Genomic DNA, 21353 nt, shown 5'->3' on the forward strand with positions numbered 1-21353 from the left:
TAGTTCAAGACTTAAAATATGGTAGAAAGAGCTTAACATGCTTGATCGATAATTTTGACTTGATTGAAAGGTAATTTTTGCTAAGGGTGTGCCGCGTGACAAAGGAGTTCAACAATTAACACCACCAACACTAGGGTACATATAGGGCTTGGTGCTCTTGATTAAATGCTAATCGCATACCTTCATATTTGATATAATCTAATGAAATGCCACAATCCCATTGATCTTGAATTCCTGAAAACTGTTAAGTTTGCTGAATTTTGAATAGGATATGAAATTCTATTTTCTCCATATGAAGTCCAATGAGGCTAGAACCACTCTCAAACATCCTAAGTCATTTCATGGTAATGTTAAAAATTTAAGTAAAAGGATGAAAATGAAAAATAAAAGAGAATGTCACTTTTAATTTAAGAATTTAACATTACCATGAGGGAGCATCTGCTCTATTTTTATTTTTATTTTTTTTGCCTTCATTCCTCACCCTAACCCAAGGTGGACCCACCCACAACAAGCAAACTCACATAAAATTAAAAAAAAACAAAAATTGAAAAAAAAAAATGATTTTCTAAACAATGCGGCGCTTTTCCGGAATCATACAGAAGCGTACGGGAAGCATACGCTTCGCCCTCCGAAGCGCCACACTTTGTACTGCCGAAGCGTCGTACGAAGTGCGCTTCGGAGGAAAGCTTCCGAAATTTCCAAGAAGCATCCAAATCAAGCGGAAGAAGCTTCCTAGACGCATCGACACAAGACGCGCTTCCGGGCTTGGAACGGGGGGGGCGCTTCATGCAACATTGCTCATCACTAGTGACACACTACCCTGAATGTCCCCCATATGTTCCACCGACTGCTCACCATGCATAACCAAACATAAATCTGGCCTACTGTAAACAACTCCACATGACTCATGCTCCTTAGATGCATCTTGTGATGAACCCATGGATTTGTCTAAAGAAGACTCCTCGCCCTGAGAGTCAGAAGGAATTTACTCCTCCTCTGCCTCTATCATCTCCTCAGTGTCACTCAAGCATTAGTGATCAGGTCCCCAAGGTCCTTTCCAAACAAAGCAAAGTCCCTTCCTCCTCATCACATTCTTGCTACATGATCCACCAAACCTGAATAACTCCTCCCTGGTCAACTGTCTCCTGAACAACCCAATGGTTTGCTCAACCAACCTTTCAGCTAGCTCATAAGCATCAGGTGAGACGCGTTGCTTCCCCCTCCAGCCAGACAACAATCGAGATTGCAACTCCCGACAGATGGCATCACAACCTCTCATACATGATGATAAGATGGACTGCATGTGTGCTATGACTGTGTCAAAATGATGTTTCCTAATGCTGAAGAAGCACTGGAACATCTGTAGGATCAAACCATCACACTCTAGATCAAACATGATGCCATAAGTCCTAGTCACGGCCATAAATTCTAAAATCTCAAGCTTCTTCCCAAAGGCATGTTCAAATTTCTAAGTCTTACACGTTAGAAATTTTATTTGTATTCTCTGGTTTATTTCGCCTACTTGTTAATTACGAACAAGTTATTTAACCATATAAATACTCAAACAAACACAATACAGTCTCAACCATCTACAAATCAACAGCTGAAAGAAATAGACAAGCACACAAGTAGCATTGTTAATTTTGGACAACACGTCCCCGAAAAAACCCAACTTGGGAAAACCGGTGCAACTATTATGAGGGTTTATTATTATGCAGTATTTCCTTGAGTACAACTGGGTGCCAAATTGGCTCAACCGACAGAGAAAAACAACCGGCAGTAATACCTCTCTATTCGAAAACAAGTATTCAAAAAACCTGTCCCACGAAACCCTCTCCAGCAACTCTGAAGCACTACGTCAGCCTCCTGCTACTCTGCGTCAGCTTCAGAACCCTCTGTTTCAGCCCTCTGAGGCACTGCGCAGCCTCTAGGACCCTCTAAGTCACTCCTGCAGCCCTCTGCGTGGATGACGCAGGCCCTCTGGCCTCTGCACTGTCTCCGCTAGGCTCTATGTGGCCTACTCTAGTTGTTGCTTCTCGCTCTCTACCTCTGCGCTGGTCTCTTGGCACTATCTTTGCCTCTCTATCCAGTGTTCACTGGCCCTCGCTATTGATACTTTGCTTAGCAACCCCGCTCTAGCAAAATGAATGACTAATCACTCTGGTGTATTCTCCAACTAACCCTCAAGCCTCCTCTTATACTTTTCATGTTGGTCCTTCAACGACCAAGATTAAATCTCTAATCAAAGGCTAAGATTAGATTTGGCTTGATCCATGACTTTTGGAACCTTCTAACCCAGTTTTATATTAATACCCATTAACATTTTATCTTTCCTAAGTTTAGACTTAGGAACTCAATTAAAAATATTAATTATTTTAATATCTCCCAAAGCGGGTACAATCTATCCAAACCATTTATGGGTCTTGGAAATCTCATGTGCTTTAGCCTCTCCACCAATTTTCATGGCTAGAGCACATCCGATGCTACCCGAAATCAACACTCCCTCTTAGCGAGGACTATGCTCTAGTAATACTCCTCACTGAGCATCACTCTGATTATACGACACTGGTACCTGTACTAATGCTAGGTCTCCCTGCCCAACATCCTCTAAACTGTTGTATCTTGGACTACTGCCCATGGCCCTGCCACTACCACTGCTGCATCTGTATGGCAGCTCCCTCTGCATCCATGCTACTGTTGGTCCTTTCTCCCAACAGTGCATCTGCACTGCATCCCCCTCTCATCATGTTGCATCGTGCTACTGCTAACCGTTATTGCACTGCAACTCAGTTACTGAGAAGTAACTGATCCACCCAACTACTGACACCCCTGTCAGGCTAGAAACACTCCCGATGTTGAAGCTTCCTCTACTGCTAACAAGTGCTCCCTTTACTAACCTCTACGCTACTGCAACAACTCCCTGCATCTCGCACCGTTGCACACCTCTCTGTGCCATCCTGCACTGGCTCAACACTCTCTGTGCCTCTTGCACAGTTGTAGCCTGCTAGCCTCATGCTGCCCGAGGACTCCTGCACTGTAGCACTCTCCGTCGATTCATCCGCATCCGTCTCTACCAACATCCGCCAGTCCTGCTACTCTCTCTTTGAGGCTCCCGTAGCAAGGAATAATCCAAGTTTTTGGGTACCTCAAGGATCTTGCCCCTCATCGCCTGTAGTCCTCCTGACTACATCTCGACGTCTCCCCACCTCTTCTCTAGAGGTACATGAGCAATCATGGCACAATCATCATCCTCCTTGATCTCCTCCGCCTTCGCTGGCACTACCTTAGAGTCAAAGGCCTCTCCCTTGTTCTTCTTCCTCGGACACTAGTTCGCATAATGACCCAATTCCCCACAGTGGAAGCACTTGAACTTGGAGAGATCCTTCTTCCTCTTCTCCTTCTTTCTCGCAGATGTTAGAGTTGCATCCTCTTCCTCTTCCTTCTTGATTCGGACTCCTTTGCTTCTACTTCCCATCTTGCTCAACTGCCTGATCTCCTCTTGGCGAAGAGCCGCCCACAATTCTTCCCAATCTAGAAGATCCGCCCTGCCCAGTATGCTCTGGACAAATGTCTCACACTCCTCGGAGGCTGCGTTTAGTGCAGTCCTCACCAACATCTCTTCATCCAGCATGGCCCCTATGGAAGTCAGTTGGTCCCGGATCTCCTTCAATCGACCAAGGAAGTGATCTATCTGCTCCCCCTTCTGCATCTGGTATGACCGCAGTTGATTCTCAAGTAACATCTTCCTCTACACGTAGTATGCTGATACAATTTCTTCAGGGTGTGCCACATTTCCTTTGTCATCTCCTTCTCGGCAATATGTTGGACCACATGATCCTTGACCCCATCAAGGATGATGCACTTCTCCCTAGCCATTGCCTCCTTCAACTTTTCATTTTTAGTCAGGTCAACTGGGATCGCCATTCTTCTTAAGGCAAAGGCCTTGATGCGATGTCTATCTAGAATGGACAGGATCCTAGCCTTCCATACCACAAAGTTGGACACCCCGTCCAGCCTGTCTTGATCCCTCAGCCCATTCATGGCCATCTCTCTGTTGTTCTGTCGACTCCTCCAAGTCTCTCTACTTCCCTCCGGAAGTTCTCTTTTCGACTCCTGTTGAGTCTCTCTACTTCCTGCCTGGAACTTCTCTACTAAACTCCCTCTGAGTCCCGATCTCCCTTCTGGAAATCTTCCTGCCAATCATCAAGTTGCACCTCTTCGATCTTTTGTACACCCACAACACTTATCTGAATTCCTTGGCTAGAAATCTGCCTCGGTAGCAATTCCCTCTACCTTGGTTTTTCCCTATCAGGTATTGTTCTGTCCACAGTACCCCACCAGCTTCGCTCCTAAAAACTACCCACAGCTTCCTATGCCCCAGCAACTGAAGGACTGAGCCTCTAGGCTCTGCGCAATCCTAGCACTAGCAAAACAGCTCCCTCAGCCAACTACTTCAACCCTCCTGTTCTCTGCATGGCTCTGCGTGAGCCTCTTTCTGCCCTCCTCAGCCTTTGCGTTGGCCTCTCTCTGACCCGGACTAATGACGCAATCCCTCTGCGACAACCCTTTTTTTGCCGCTTCTACAAGGATCAACTTCTGTCACTCAAGACAGTTGATTCTGCTGCAAATGCTCTGCTTAGCTTATGCCTTCAGCTATCCTGTGTTTTGCAACCATGCTGTAATACCATGTTGAAATTTCGAAGTATTACCCATTAGAAATTTTATCTGTATTCTCTAGTTTATTTCGCCTACTTGTTAATTACGAACAAGTTATTTAACCATATAAATACTGAAACAAACACAATACAGTCTCAACCATCTACAGATCAACCGCTGAAAGAAATAGACAAACACACAAGTGACATTGTTATTTTTGGACAACATGTACCCGAAAAAACACAACTTGGGAAAATCGGTGCAGCTATTATGAGGGTTTATTATTATGCAATATTTCCATGAGTACAATTGGATGCCAAACTGGCTCACCCGACAGTAATACCTCTCTATTCAGAAACAGGTATTCAGAAAACCTATCCCACGAAACCCTCTCTAGCAACTCTGAAGCACTACGTCAGCCTCCTGCTACTTTGCGTCAGCCTCAGAACCCTCTATGTCAGCGCTCTGTGGCACTGCACAGCCTCTGGGACCCTCTACGTCACCCTTGCAGCCCTCTGGCCTCTGCGCTGTCTCCGTTGGGCTCTGCATGGCCTGCTCTGGCAGTTGCTTCTCGCTCTCTACCTCTGCGCTAGTCTCTCGGCACTATCTCTGCCTCTTTGTCTAGTACTCACTGCCCCTCGTTGTTGATCATTGATTCGACTTTGCTTAGCAACCCCACTCTAGCAAATCGAATGACTGATCACTCTAGTGTATTCTCCAACTGACCCTCAAGCCTCCTCAAATACTTTTCCTATTGGTCCTTCAACAGTCGAGATTAAATCTCTAATCAACAGCTAAGATTAGATTTGGCTTGATCCATGACTTTTGGAACCTTCTAACCTAGTTTTATATTAATACCCATTAATGTTTTATTTTTCCTAAGTTTAGACTTAGGAACTCCATTAAAAATATTAATTATTTTAATATCTCCCAAACCGGGTACAATCTGTCCAAACCATTTATGGGTCTTGGAGATCTCATGTGCTTTAGCCTCTCCACCAATTTTCATGGCTAGAGCACATCTGATGCTACCCCAAATCAACAAGGTAGAGCATGCACTGTTGTCTAGTCTCAGAAGATTTCTACTACCAGTCTGAAGACTCTCCTCATAACATCATCATTGTAAGGACCTATAGGTGTCGTCAATCTCAAGATATTACTGAGACAAGATGCAACAGGAATTCGAACCCCCTCACAAGGTTCCTGAACTTGTGTTGTATGAGAGCAACCATAGCTGGTTTTAGAGCCCAAATTAGTCTCTTCCCTTCTAATTGGCTCACTTTGGAAAGGAGGGTATCAAGTTCATCAAGTTTGAAGAGGACTTTCCATGTGACCCTCATGTGTTTCAAATCTAATCCAAGGGAAAAAATATTGTGTCCTACTTTCTACCCATCCTGCACTTCCTTTGGTTGTTCTTTCTGAAGAATGGCACAGATCCCTTTTGAAAAAGGTTTGTTGATTGTTGTTGTTGATTTATTAAGGGAATTTATGAGCGTTTGATCCATGTTTTACTTCAAGCTGCTTTGACTGACCTCTCCCAACTTACAACACAACCATACGATGATGAGGAATAATCATGGCAGCTCAAGATTCAGACTCATACAACACTTTGACTAACAAATGACCAATGCAAATCTCCCATAATCATGTCCTCTCAAACATCATGTTGACTTAAAACATCGTGATCCATAAACAAGGACATAATGCCACCGCTCAGCAACAAGTCTGCTCACCAGTCCCTTAAACAATTAACACAGATCACTTTGACCCCTATGGACCTTAAGACATTCCATTAATAGTTCAGGCCATATGACAATGAGGAGCATTACATAAAAAGAAATACTTTCCAACACTCGTTCAAAATAGTGTATGCATTTAACGCTGGAAAATCAATAGAATACTAGAAATATGAACATGCACAAAAATATTACCAGTCATCCTTCAATGTGTATAGTGGGGATAAGTGAGGATAAAGACCCTGGAACGACACTTTCAACAGATCAAGCAGGCTTTCAGTCAAGAGTGGTTCAAACCCTTTCAATAACTCGTCCAGAACATAAATCCACACACAAGAATCTGGTATGTAGTAGTTGTCAAGTATGCCTTCAAAATTGTGAAGAGATACACAAGCAAGGAGGCACTTCTCAGCGGAAGTCAGTTGGCCCCTCACACATCCAGCAAGCAGTAGAACGAACAACGTTGGCCTTCAGTTCATTTATCAATCAAACAGCCATTAATTCGTGGCCCGATACAATCCATTCATCCATCACGCAAATGATATATGCCTAAGCTATGCTCAGCAGGACCAATGACATCCAACAAGCCATAGGAATCAGTCTCTATTGAGCACACGTACAGGCCTCACGTCCAACAACCTCGACTCTACTACAATTCGGATTAGCTACAGGAGGTGGAGCTAATCTGTATTGATCTTCAAAACTCCAGCTACCAATACGGCCTCCAGTTTGACCCAGAATTGCTACAGGTCATTTAGGGAAATTTGACTTCTTCAAAACCCGTCCACCCTTCAGGAATTCATGTCTTTCTCTTCATAAGATGGCTCTGCTCTTCACTGCTTTAGACCTGATGTTCGCTCCCTGTGTAGTATTGACATTGTCTGTGGCCAATGATATACCGAGTTGCAACCAATACGTCAACCAAATTTTATATGATTGCAGTGTGTACAGGTGGGTGTAACCACGTAGCAGTGAGGAATTAACTGACTGCTCAGTGCTGGCTCCCAAATATGGTGAGTGAGATTCCACGCGGATCATGAGATTTTCCACGTTCTTTCATTCAAGTCACTAATCGATTTGCTTTGGAGACAAAACATCTAACACACACAGTAAACTCGGCCACTTAGGGAAAACAGTCACTACTGCAATCTTGTTAGACTCTCTCATAAAACAATAATAAATCCAAAAATAAATTAATTAATTAAATATTCCAAGTTAGGAATTTGTGCCTAACTCTTGGGTTGTTCCTCTAAGATAGGAGTTAGTTTAGGTAACTCCTATATTGGTGTGTGTTTGGTGAGAAATTATCTCAACCAAAGGAGAAATTATCTCAACCAAAGGTGTCTAAGATAGCATGCACTATCTTGAGAACACTATCTCTCATCTATTTATTTGTAACACTATTTCAATTATTTTGATGTAAGAATGAGAGTGAGAGAATACATGAGGCTTCAGCCTTTTTCCGCCAATATTTTGCCTCTGGTTTTTATATGTGTGTTTTTCTGTAATTTGTGTCTGAGTTAATCTGATTCTTTATCATGTGGTATCAGAGCGTAGGATCAGAGGCCTGTGTGTTGTCTTATGATAAAATTCCTAGAGCTGAGATGCGCTTGCGTTCAAGAGCTGTTTGCTGTGTGTTCTGGACAGCATATTCTCCATTTTTTTAAAATTGTTGCCAGTGAGTACATTTGAGGGACTGTGTATCTGCATAAGCCCAGTAAACTGATATTGCAGAGGGTAGAGTCAGTGTAAAGACATACATCGTTGCCGCTGTCCATCGATCTATGTGTTCCAAAACGTGTTTTTAGCTTCAGTCTTAAAATCTGCGAGAACACTGTTCAATTACAGCTCAATTCAGATTGACCAGGAGGAATTTCTGTATCGGGGAGGCTTCATTTATCTTCGCAATCTTCGATTTTTTATTCCATGAATCGTCGCCATGCCTGACTGTTGGCCGCAAGACAGTTCGAGTTGACGAGTGTTGAACCAGCTTGGGAGATCAGCGAATCAACGTGAAGGAGCTTTCATAAGGCCTCGGAACCTGGAGCTTGCAGAAGGCTTTGTAATCTGCATGTATTTAAGATCTGATTGAAGGACGCTAGAGAAAATTTGAGGCAGCTAGAGAATCGATTGAGTCAGTGCAGATTGAGTCAGTGCAGGCAATTTTTTGAAGACAAGTTGCTTTAAGCATAGTTAGAAAGCGCCATTATGAAGCTATCTCCAGCGTAGCAGAAGCGTGGTAAGTTCACTAAAAGAAACCCCTTGATGGTTCTTTATAAATGTCTACATTTCTAGCGAAGCCAACAGATCTGGTTCTTTGAGCGTGTCCTGTTATTCTTTGACCTGTGCTAAGCGACAAGAAGTTGTTGGATGGATGGAGATTTTTTATTCGTTGCACAATTAATTGCATTTTGTTGTTTGAGATAGAATTCCACTGTTAGCTGTTTGCAGAAATGACATAATTATTACAGAGATTCCATCTGAAAGAAATACCAAACCAGTTTTGATCCATGTGCACCACGCTCTGTGACAAAATAAATCTCGACTGAATCCCCAAGCAAATCTTGCCAATTTTTTGAGTGAATTTCCCAACATAATCCTCTTGGTGGTCCTCAGTGTCTATCCCCGTGGTTCGATAGCGTCGCACTTGTATGAAACAGTGGCTTACAGTTGGTCGATTCCTAGTGTCGATTTCTGGTTATTTGTATTCTCAATTGATGTTGTTAAGAGTGTTATTCAAGCAGGCCTTCGAACACACCCCCGTACACACCAAACATAACAACATTTCCAGGTACTTCCCTTTGTAAAGTCAGAATAAGACCCTCGAACAACCCTCTGGCGTATCTAAATCCACAGTTATCATTGCATTAGATTATCTGTCCAGAAAGCTATTGTGGTGTGCAATATTTTTGGCCCTTGAATTCTATTCAAGTATTGTCGAAATCCATTTATGTGTCTGCCAAAAGACCGGTTTTAGAATCATCGGAAAAGAAGTCACATATTCTCCAATTACGCATTTGAAAGAGTTTTTAAAAAATATTTAATGGCACCATAATGTGCTAGAATGGAAGCAGAACCACCGTCGACATGTGACTTCTAAGCAAGGAAGCAACTTTAAAGGATCTACGTGGACTATAGAACCTGCGCGGGCAGAGCGGTAGCCTGTTGTGGAAACAACTGTTAATTCTTTTTATGTCCCAAGCTGCTTCGAATTGAAATTTCGAGCATCAGCGGTCAGAAATAAAACAGCTTGTAGAACCTGCGTGGAAAAGAAGCCCTGCTGAAGAGTTTTGCCTGAAGGTCTGTGGAAGGTTCATGAAAATATGCGTTAAATTTGTTGTGGTGAAAGTATTCAACATGGAGGAGCCAGCATTAAACACATGATCAATCGCAAAGTTCCATTTGGTGTGAGTGGGAGTGGAGCGTTCAATACATAAGCTCAATGCTCCTTTCTAAGAAGGTAAACGAATTCTTTTTAGCGTGCATAATTGACCTCTCAATCATTTACATACATAAGCATATCATGGGGTGTGGTTTATAATTTTTATATTTGCATGTGAAACGTAAATTCACTTTTTCATAAAGTGATTTTATAAAATCCATAAAAAAAAAAAACTTTAATTGAAGAGAGGTATCAAAGTGAAACTTTTGTAGTGGGGAAATAATGTATATTATTTAAATGAGTGATTTTATGGAGAGATAAGGAGCGGATAAAATCAATTATTTGTAAGGGAGAAATGAGGTGCAAATTTTTTTAGAGAGATAAAGTGATAAGTGGAATTTTTTGAGAGAAATTCTTTTTTGTAATTCAAAGTATTGTTTTACTTTGAGAGGGATCGTGTCACTATCCATTTAGATTTTGAAGGCGAGTTGTTTCAAAGGGTTGTCAGCTTGGAATTATCATTGCTTTAGATGTACTCAGTGATCAATAAAGATATCATTTTTTTGGTGTTGATGTGTCCTAGATCCGCCCGAAATTGAATAAGGGGATCTAAGGTACACTATGTGTGTTTGATGGCGGATGTGTTTTATGGCTTCATGTTTTTGATTTCTATTTGTGTCTAGTTTTGACACATAAATGATCTCATTTAACACACATACAGTTCAAAGCAAGCAAGCACAACACCTGTAACAAAATAGCTACAAGGAAGGATAATTAAGCTCAACACATGCATTTGCATCACTACAACAAATAATCAAAGTTTTCAACATCGGCATTCTACCTCAACAAACAATTTCACTCAAATGCAATCAAGTTCATGAAACTGCAAACTCCAGCGTTTCAAAGCAAAGTCTACAATCAAGTTAATGAATCTATAAATTTCAACGTTTCAGAGCACAGTCTACATCAACATTGTTGAACTTGTAATCAAACTCAAATCACATTGAATTGTAAGGGTGCATTCTCGGTTGAAACCGACACCCACGTCTTGAATTGAGTCATTGTAGTGAATCATTGAAATCATTGTAAGCTTTTTGGGTGCATTTTCGACAGTGTTCGACACCCTGTCCATGAGTTTTAACTCCTTGACACAACCATCACAACAACCAAAACAAGTTCAACTCTAACACCAATCAAGCAAGTTGAGATCAACAAATCAAGCGAGCGTGCCAGTCAAGTCCCATAGCAAGCGAGCCTGTCATTCAAGTAAAGTGAAACAGTTCAAAGCACGACATCTACGACAAGAGAGCCTGACTTCAAGTGAGCAAGTTCAGATGGCGCAGCATATTCAGTTGTTAAACATTCTTCACAGTTTGATCATCTCCAGTGATGAAGACATGGTGCACGTCAGCAAAGAAACTCTTGCTGATCTTTCACGGCATCTACAACAAACACATGAAACCATTGAGTTTCTTCAACTAGAATCGCAACTACAAAGAGATGAGCTGCAACAGAAGAGTGCTTCTTCCAAGTCATTCAACCATGCAAATGAAGATAAAGATGTTGATTCCAAATCACTCATCCAAACAACTTCAAGTGTCGAAGTTGTTCATGATCAAATTCAAATTTCTTCCAAACCCATCATCAAGCCCTGGGAAGAGATTAAAAATAACAAGAATCGACGAGGCTTAGGATATGTCCCTGATGACACCAACTTACAAATCCCAGATTATTCCAAGCCAGTTAAGTTTGTGAGTGCAGGATTTCTTGAACCACTCACCTCAGCAGGTTCTGAGAAAGTTGTAGACAAACGAAATTGCATGCAACCTGAAGTTCATGTTCAACCGAAATGCTCTCATTGTCAAAGAGCCGGTCATTTGGAAGATCAGTGTTTTGATCTCCATCCATGTTGCCATTGTGGCAAGCCCAATCATTCCTCAGCAAAATGTCGCAACCACCAAAAATCAGGCAGATTGAAGATACATTATGACTGGATTGATCCTTGGGAATGGTCATCCACAGTCAAACGATTGTCTCCGTTCTACAACCGACTACAATCTTACATAGTGCAGCTAGCAAATCTTCACAATTAAAATAGTGTTGCAGAAAAATAAATCAAGAATTAAGAAATAGAAGCAGGCACATAAAATGACACCAATGATTCGGACTAACATCTCTAGAAAAACCCCAAAGGGAGAACTAATGTAGCAGTGAAGGTTTATATTTTATTATCTTCAGTGAATTAGAGAATACATATATTTGCTTTCCAAATAATGGCAAAGCTTTGGAAAATTTCTTCCACCACTCGAACTGGCAAATTGACTTGGAAACGCTTTGTTTCCTTTGCAAAATCAAACTTGGCCTCCTCCAGCGAATGCACACAAAAAACGTTGTTGCAAGAAAGACGCACTTTCCATAAACTAAGATCTATTGATCCTGCACTGCTTTTGGTGATCCTACACTTGCACTAGGCAAGTCGCTCTATCCATTGGAACTGATTCCCAGCAACTGGAAATACGATCTACTGCCCAGATTTGCGCACTCGACAGCTTGCACCCACTAGTACAGCCTTCCCTCTGACTCTGGAAATTTGTGGAAAATCTCCCCTAGAGATCTCCCTCCAATTTTTGTTGAACCCTCTCACCGATGCTCTGATGACTCAAACTCTTCCTTGCTAGGAAATTCACACTGTCTTGCTCCCTTGCAAATTCAATGTGTCTTCTCCAAGCCCCATCGACTTGCTCTTATAATTCTCTCGCTAGAGCACCAACAATAGAGATCCAATCGTAATTGATGGCTTAGATCGTCTGAGACTCTGTTAAATTACTTGTGAGAAGTCTTTAGAGAAAGAGTTGATTTCTTTAATTAATACACTTTAATTAACCAGTTTTCCTAAGTTAGACTTAGGAAATCTTAATTATCCAGTCAATTAATGTAATTAAGGTGTTTCAGAGTCATATCTCACAAAACCATTTCTGGGTATTAGAGATCCCATGTTCCTTAGCCTCTGTGACACCCTGGAGACTAGAACATTTGTTTGATGCTACCACAATATCCAAAAACTAACACTCCCTATTTGTGAGGAAGGTGCTCTCTTCCTAACATCTCTCCTTTACCACCTATAACTAGACTGACCATGTTGTTGATGTCTGAAATCTGTTACACCTCCTTTCTTCACATCTCATGATAATCTGACTCCCTGTCACTGGAAATCACTGTGAAGAAATAAACTGGAAAACATTTTCCATCAACTACTACGCACACTCTGATCTACCTCACATTGTTGTTGCTACTACTTTTTCGCTAATCCTGCATTGTTGCTGCAACCACTGTAATAGTGAATCTGATCTCCTCAGAACCTGAAGCTTTAAGCTTCCATAGGGTTGCTCACTCTGAAGCTAAACTCCCTCTGAGTCTCAATCTCCTAGTGGGAAATCACTCTGGCTGGAACTGCATCTACACCCTGCAATTGAGCAATTTGCATTGCCTGTGCCACTGTAACTCGCTTTGCACAGCCTCTCAAGAACTACCTACAACTAGCTCTCCTGACATTGAACCTACTACTATAATGATGTGGGCCCCTATCGCAAAGGTGATGGTCCTGCTGCAACAACTAGAACTAATCTAACTGTTCTCCTTGTTGCACCTGCATTGTACCCTACCCATCTTGACACGCTAAGGTATCAAGCCCCTCCTCCACCTGGAGGTATTGCTACTATTAGTGCAAACTCCTCCAATCTAGCGGTCAACTCATCGATCTTTACCGCAGTAGTTGTTTGCTCCTACTTCTTATCTTTCTTCCTTTTAGGACACTAGGAGACTTAGTGACAAACCTTTCTCCTCCCATTGGGCCTTGTCCCTAACTGGGACCCTTGTTCACCTTTCCCTTACTTGCAAGGACTACATTCTCCTCATCCCCTTCCTCTTTCGGACCCTCATTGTCGTTGTTGATAGTACCCTTTGCAAGATTGAGTCTCAGCTCTTCCTAAGTGAAGTCGCTCCACAAACGATCCCATCCAGGTAGTGTATCTCGTCCAGAAATAATTTGGACGAAAGTATGTCACTCCTTGGTGAAACCATTCAGAGGTGTTGGTAGTAGCTCACTATCGTGTTGTTTCTCTCCCACTGCCACAAGTTCATCTTTGACTGTCTAAATTCTAGTGAGATAGGATGTAATGCTTTCTCCTTCTGCTTTCGGTGGTCCTGAGCTTTTCCTTGAGAATCATTTTCCGATTCTTTGATGGATTCTCATACAGCTTTATGATGGCATCCCACATGTCCTTTGTCGTATTCTCATTTGCAATATGTGAGACTATGTGATCTTGAACCCCACCTAGAACCATTCTCTTTGCTTTGACCATTTCTTTTTTGAACGTAGCCAACTATTGTGGATCTGCTAGCCCTACCATGACATTCGTCACGAACTCCTTCAGACCACGCTCATCTAATGGGAATTACATTCTAGCCTTCCATACGCCAAAGTTAGAGGCTTCATCAAGTCTGTCGTAATCCCTAAATCCTGTTGTGGCCATCTCTGCAAAACTTGAATATGTTGGAGGTCAAGACCTAGAACTCCCTTTCTCCTTCCGACAACTAGATTTAGCCTCCTCTACTACTCGCACTCCTCTTGGAATGTGCAAATTTGATCCTATATTGGCAGATCTATTCATGCACTAACCTTCGGTGACCTTCCTGGAACTCGCCCTGCATGCAATTTCCTTTCGGGTAGCTTGCACTACTGACCCTAGCACTTGCATTGGTTGGACTGGCTAGTCTGAATGGCCTTCTGCTATTAGAATTTTTATCTCCTTTCCCTGGATAGAAACTCAAGAAACCCTCTAAGAAACTCCTCGTGTTCTTTTCTCTTCCTTTCGTGCACAGATCTGCAGTTGCAAATCTTCTGCGCCCACATCTACTCTACGAACTACCTTATCTGCTCACCAGAAATACTTTCCAACAATGCCACTGCCTATTGCCACAGATCTGAAGAAAAATCAAATTTTTCCTCCTAGATCTGAAAAATCGATTTTTTGCTCCTGTGCAAATCAAACCCTGGATTGGCCTGCGCAAATTGTTAAATTTTGTAAATTTAAAATTTAATTTCTAAGATCATAAGCCATTGAAAACAGACAATGAACAGCAAGACACAAGATTTGGTCCAAGACCAGGGAAAAATCCCACTATGGGGGAAAACCTTTTTTAAAATGCTCTTCTATTAGATTGTCTTCAAATATTCAGTAGAGATACATAATCAGAGTACAAAACCCCTTATACAAATAACAATAGTAACAACTCTTTTTAATATGACAACTTCAAAATACCACCACAAGCCTCCAAAGACTTCCAAAACAAGAGCAATAGACACAGGTGCGTGAACAAAGTGCACAAGTACGAAAGCTAAATATTGAGAGAAATATTCTCCAAATGCAAGATCATAATGCTACTGAAGTGAGGGCAATATACCAACAATCAAATTCTGGTGCGAAAGCAATACCAAGAATAGAATATCTCTGGAGAAAGATCCATACAAGAGATAAATACTTCTGGTGTGAGAGCAATACCAATTGCACTAATACTTCTCTGAAGCGAGAGCATTAACAGCAGCAAATAATAAAAGAAGAAACCACTGGTGCGAGAGTTGAATGAGAGTTCTGAGATCTGTCAATAGATCTGCCAAACGATAGATCTGCCAAATAATAGATCTTCCAAACAATAGATCTACCAGATAATAAGAGATCTGCAAATTTGCAATAGATCTGCTACTAATAATAAGAGATATGCTTTAATAGTGAGAGATCTGCTACTGATAATAAGAGATTTGCCAATGATGATAAGAGATTTGCAAATCTGAAATAAATCAACCATTGATAATAAGAGATTTGCCAATGATGATAAGAGACCTGCAAATTTGCAATAAATATGATACTGATAGTAAGAGATTTGCTACTGATAATAAGAGATCTGCTACTATTAATAAGAGATTTTCTATTGACAATAAGAGATCTACAAATCTGCAATAGATGTGTTACTGATAATAAGAGAGAAATTATTGATGCGAGGGCTTCATCATCAATGCAAGAGCTAGATCACCAAAGTGAGAGAGAGAGAGAGAACTCGATGTGTTGCAAATGAAGGCTTCTCTTCAATATATAGAAATATTTGAGGCAAAATCCCTTCCTCGAATTAAGTGTTTTGGAAGCTACTAGAGTGATCCATTCAAATTAGATAACTTAGGTGATTTTATTTTGCACGTCTAATTGAATCACTTAAGTGATTTTATTTTGCACATGTCTAATTGCTTTATAAAATATTTTTGAAATAACTTTTGCTCTTATGCAAAATAATTTGTTCTCGAGAAATAATTTGTTTTAAGGGTGAAAGGGGTTAACCACATAAAGTGATCTCTAGGGAAATTTCTCCCTAGTTGCTCAAAAATTCAACAGAGATTTGAATCCTATGCCTCAAATGTCCATCTGAAATTGCATGATCTCACTTCCTTTCGCCTCTGAGCTTCAGATCTGGTGCCATGTGAAAAATCTACGATTGCAATAAACCGGAAACTATTCTTCTCACTAATGCAGTTTATTTGTCTTTTGTTATTTAATTAATGGAAAATAATGAATAGCTCACTACTGCAATCGGAAAAATAAATCAATAACTAAGAAACAAAAGCACAAACATAAAATGACATGAATGATTTGGACTAACATCCCCGGAAAAACCTCGAAGGCAAAACTGGTGTAGCAAATTAGGGTTTATACTTTATTATCTTTAGCAAATTAGAGAGTACATAGATTTGCTTGTCAAACACTGGTAAAGCTCCAGAATATTTTCTCCACCACTCCAATTAGCAGATTGCCCTGGAACCCTTTGTTTCCCTTGCAAAATCAAACTCGACCTCATCCAGTAAATGCACACAAAAGACGTTGCTGCAGGAAATATGCACTTCCCGAAAACTGAGATCTGTGGATCCTGCATTGCTTTTGGTGATCTTGCACTGGCACTAGCCATCTCACTCTATCCTCCATAATTGATTCCTAGTAACTAGAAATACAATATGTTGCCTAGATTTGCACACTAGAGAACTCACACCCACTAGTATGGCCTTCCTTCTGGAGAAATCGACCTTCCCTTTGACTCTAGAAATCTATGGAAAATATCCTCTGGAAATCTCTCTCCATTTTTTTTTTAACCCTCTCACTGATGCTCTGCTTGCTCGAACTTCTCCCTGCCAGTGAATTTGCATTGTCTTGCTCCCTTTCTCATTCGACGTGTCTTCTCCAAGCCCCATTCATGTGCTCTTATAATTCTCACTAGAGCACCAATAGCCGATATCTAATCGTGATTGATGGCTTAGATCATCTTACACCCCATCAAATTACTTTTGAGAAGTCTCCGGACAAAAGTTGATTTCCTTAATTAATTCACTTTAATTAACTAGTGTTCCTCAATTAGACTTAGGAAATTTTGATTATCCAGTCATTTAATTTAATTAAGGTGTTTTAGAGTCATATCTCACGAAACCATTTATGGGTATTGGAGACCTCATGTTCCTTAGCCTTTCTAACACCTTAGAGACTAGAACACGTATTTGATGCTACCACAATATCAAAAAACTAACGACTTGGGCTATTGGCATGACCTTCTCCCGTAACCAATTTTTCCAGCATCAAAGGAATATTGTTTTTGTTTCGGTGCTCAATCAGTGGCAGTTGTGTAGTCGTGTGATGACTGGAAATTATGGACTTACGACTATGGCCCTAATGGCACTAGCTCTGGTGGTTGGCAACTTGATTATCGCCACCTTTGTCACCTCAACCCAATTCTTTGTCGATTAGTGGTCAATCACCTTAGCCTTGCCTACATCCTTCCTGTTGTTGTGCAGCCCTTTGGCTACTTATTTGTCAAATCTCACGAAGTATTTCTTATGCGCGAGCCTTGAGCAGTGGTCGCCATTGATTTCTGTTGTAGCCCAAACCCTATCTCATAGTCGGTTATATCACTTACAAAGCAATTGTCAGTGTTATCATTCAGTTGTGCCACCGCCTTTATGCGCCCTCGGCTTCTCTCACAGCCCCCCAATAGTTTCTTTTTTGGTCAGTCTCTACTATTATTGGTGTGCCTGTTGATTTTTTTTTCACGAGCTCTGCCCGGTTGTTCCTGACCTAAATATGCTCAGCCCCAACGTATTCTTCTACTGAAAACAACAATTGCTTCTTATGTTCAACGGCTTCACTCAGTGACCACGCCCTCACGAACAGCAAACTAGAAATCACACAGCCCAATTCGATTTTCTTTGTGCATAAAGTATCATTGCTTTGATACCTTGTTAAGATTCCTTGAACCTATCACTTGGTAGTAAATCTCAAACAAACCCTTACATGATTTATTAATTTATGCACAGCTAGGTTCATAACAAAAAACGCAGAGCGGAAACACACAGATTTCATCATTACACATTGGACATACAATATACCCTAGAAAACCCACAAACAGGAAAAACCAACAAACTTGTTCTATTAAGAACTTGGGCTCCCATACCAAGGATAATGGCCCATCAAAGGAAATATACAAACAATTGGAGCAGCCTCACTGCTACTCTCCAACTGCCCCTTGCTTCCTTTCCTCAGGCTTTTGCTAATGTGAGACTAAGAGACTAGGAGACTAAGAGTGAGGAGGCCAATGTGTCAGCCTCAATGCCATATTATACACAAAGTCAAACAATTACCAATGGTCATCAAACTCTTGCCATAGGCCTTATCCTATAAGCAGATAAGCCATTACCTTTGGCAATAAAACAGGTAGAGCAAATCAATAGCTAGCTACTAGATTAGTCAAAATATATGACTCATGATGATGAGATACATTTATTACAAATATGACATAATTTTGTAATTATTGATCTTCAATGGACAACTATTAGGATTCCATATCAACTTTGATGTATCATTTATGATTAGGAATCCATTACATCACATATATTAGTGTTTTTTCCATATTTATGCACCAATGCACTTATTTGATGTTTCTCTCGATTTGTTCTTAATACTAATTGGAAAAAATGAAACTAATTTGTATTTTTAATGCTTTCACAAATTTGTCAATGTTTGCTGATTATTTTGCCAATTATACCAATGTCCCAATGTTTGGATCCTCAATGACATTTTGTCAACACCAGTGAACAAAGAATATAATTATACAACTTACTAATCATCTTGAAAAATACGTATCTCATACCTCATAAATGACCATAAGTGTTATATTTATAGCACTCCTAAAATATTTGATGATTTAACCACCTGAGTCCTTACTACCTGAACCAGCATTACATTGGCCATACATATAACATATGTAGTGACATAGATATTAATATCTCTAGATAACACATTACTGAGACTAAAATGAAAGTCATCGCACCAATATCGGGTAGGGGGCTCGGCATACTCTAATATCATAATTTTGTTAAAGTTTCCACTAAAGGACAAATTATTTTTTATAGTTATAATCTACCAACAAACAAGGACATTGCTCTCCTTTTATCATACCCAAAGACCTAGAATGTGCAAGAAATGCTCGTCCATAAAAGATAAAATGAAAAATTGATGAATTGAGGCCAATAAGGGTATTTGTCACATTACTTAACTTTATAAACCCTTGTAGACGACGTATGCAAATCCGAAATGTCCCCTACACAGGGATTTTTATCCACACATGAAGCCATGGTACCTTGCCCCCAACAAGGGCTTGTCAATGTTGAGGTTATTATCCAAATGTGACAAACCTCCTTAACCCTATGCGGTGCCATTTTCCTTTTCTAAAGACCTCATTAATAATACTGAACCCAAATGTGCATTAATTATTAAGATGTTTCTATTTACTATAACCTAGGTCATAACATCTATGATATGCTCAAAACCCGGCCTTCAATTTTTCCACCCGAAAGGAAATTGACACGAAGAATATTTATCCTTAAGGTGCCTTTGACTATGTTTTACTGAAATGCATTGTACTCTCCAATGTCTAGATGATCAAATCTTTAGAATATGCACTAACATTGACAACTAGGTTGTTATAAAATCAAAAAGGCAGAAAGATTCTCTTATGTTGATAATTACTTGTGATACTCTTGTAGTCTTATTATCTTCACTTTATGTTCTTCTTTTATCTTTGTTTCATCAAGAAATCATCAAATCGAAACATGAAGATCAATGACACCAGATGTAGGCACTCAGCCAAAGCTAAAACCCCTCTCTAGGGGAAAACCCATTCCAACTCTTCCACTAATCAAATTGAGATAGACCAAGACCTTAGACCTAACAAAAGACTCTTCTCACTCCACCAAGTCAGTGCTCAAATTGTCCTTCCAGACTTCAAAGATCCACTGCAACAATACTACTTCAACATTGCATCATAGATAGACTTTCGACCCAAATATTCCAGAATTTCGACCCAACTTCTCCAAAATTCCGGCTTAGCTACTCCAAAATTTTGGCCTAACTTCAGATCTACAACTTCGGCCCTCCTGCAGCTTCATCTCCTTCACACGCGTTAGACAGAGAGAGAAATTTGACGACTTCTTTCTTGTCAAAGTATTATTTTTCCTTCGCTAGGTTTTTTCTCCTCCTTTCTTGAATTTCGCACCCTTTCACTGCTTCCATCTACTGCAAATCGAACTTATTGAATCTGTCTCCAAATGAGTTCGAGTTGCTGCCATTATATAGTGAATCTATCAGGTCGAATTCCCTTGATGAGGCCAAATTCGTGGAGGAGGCTTAAATGCCCTATTTGACACAAAAATAAACTTCTTTCTTGACTCAAGAAGCCCAAGAAGGGTCTATTAAATTATGAGAAGGACAAGGACTCTTGACACAAACCCTAGAAGCCTGCAATGGAGGCTTTGACCTATTAACCATTGACCCAAGCATGAAACCCATGCTTTAATAAGTCAGCTTCTTTTACAATAAAATTTATTTTTCTTTCATTTGACAAATACATTACATTGTGACACAAATACAATTATGAAGACCAACACTAGTTACATTCTTCAACATAGGTTTTATTAATTTCATCGATAGTACAACCAACATGTTTCTGATTCTCTCAAAGTCAACAAATTTGCAAGACCATAGCCTGATGATTTGGTGGGATTTTAAATTTTCCATTCAAAAAATGACATAAATATGGTTATGGAATGTAACCTACAATTTCTATTGAATTCATTAAATACCTAATCATATCGTTTAGATGACTTGAACTATTACTGTATCTTTATCATCTCCCACGCTAAAGAAACTTGACCTCCAATTATACATTCGTATACCACTAATTACAAATGCAGTTCTGCACTTTTTTCCTAACAGTAAACTTTATTTTCTCCCTTTTTTCTTGACCATATTGAAACGCATATCATTATAATTGGGAACTGGCACATCATCCTAACCAAATCTAACATCAGGTGTCAGAGGAAATAACTAGGTACATTATAAGTAGACAAATCTGCTGCTTCTTTCACTGTTCAATATAGATTGAATTATAAATAGAAAAAAGAAGATTGCTGAGATTAAGTATTACCATAACGC

At 40.3% G+C, this 21353-nt stretch overlaps 1 protein-coding gene across 2 annotated transcripts in view; it reads right to left on the reverse strand.

Moving 5' to 3' along the window:
- Positions 1–21353, reverse strand: part of LOC149200289 (ALBINO3-like protein 2, chloroplastic) — a 440553-nt gene that overhangs the window by 231230 nt on the left and 187970 nt on the right. The gene's annotated exons all lie outside the window — the stretch shown is intronic.

Source organism: Pinus tabuliformis, chromosome 2_1 (genome assembly GCF_031772625.1).
Source record: "Pinus tabuliformis cultivar Carrire ecotype Pingquan chromosome 2_1, CPIR1, whole genome shotgun sequence".
Taxonomy (NCBI): domain Eukaryota; kingdom Viridiplantae; phylum Streptophyta; class Pinopsida; order Pinales; family Pinaceae; genus Pinus; species Pinus tabuliformis.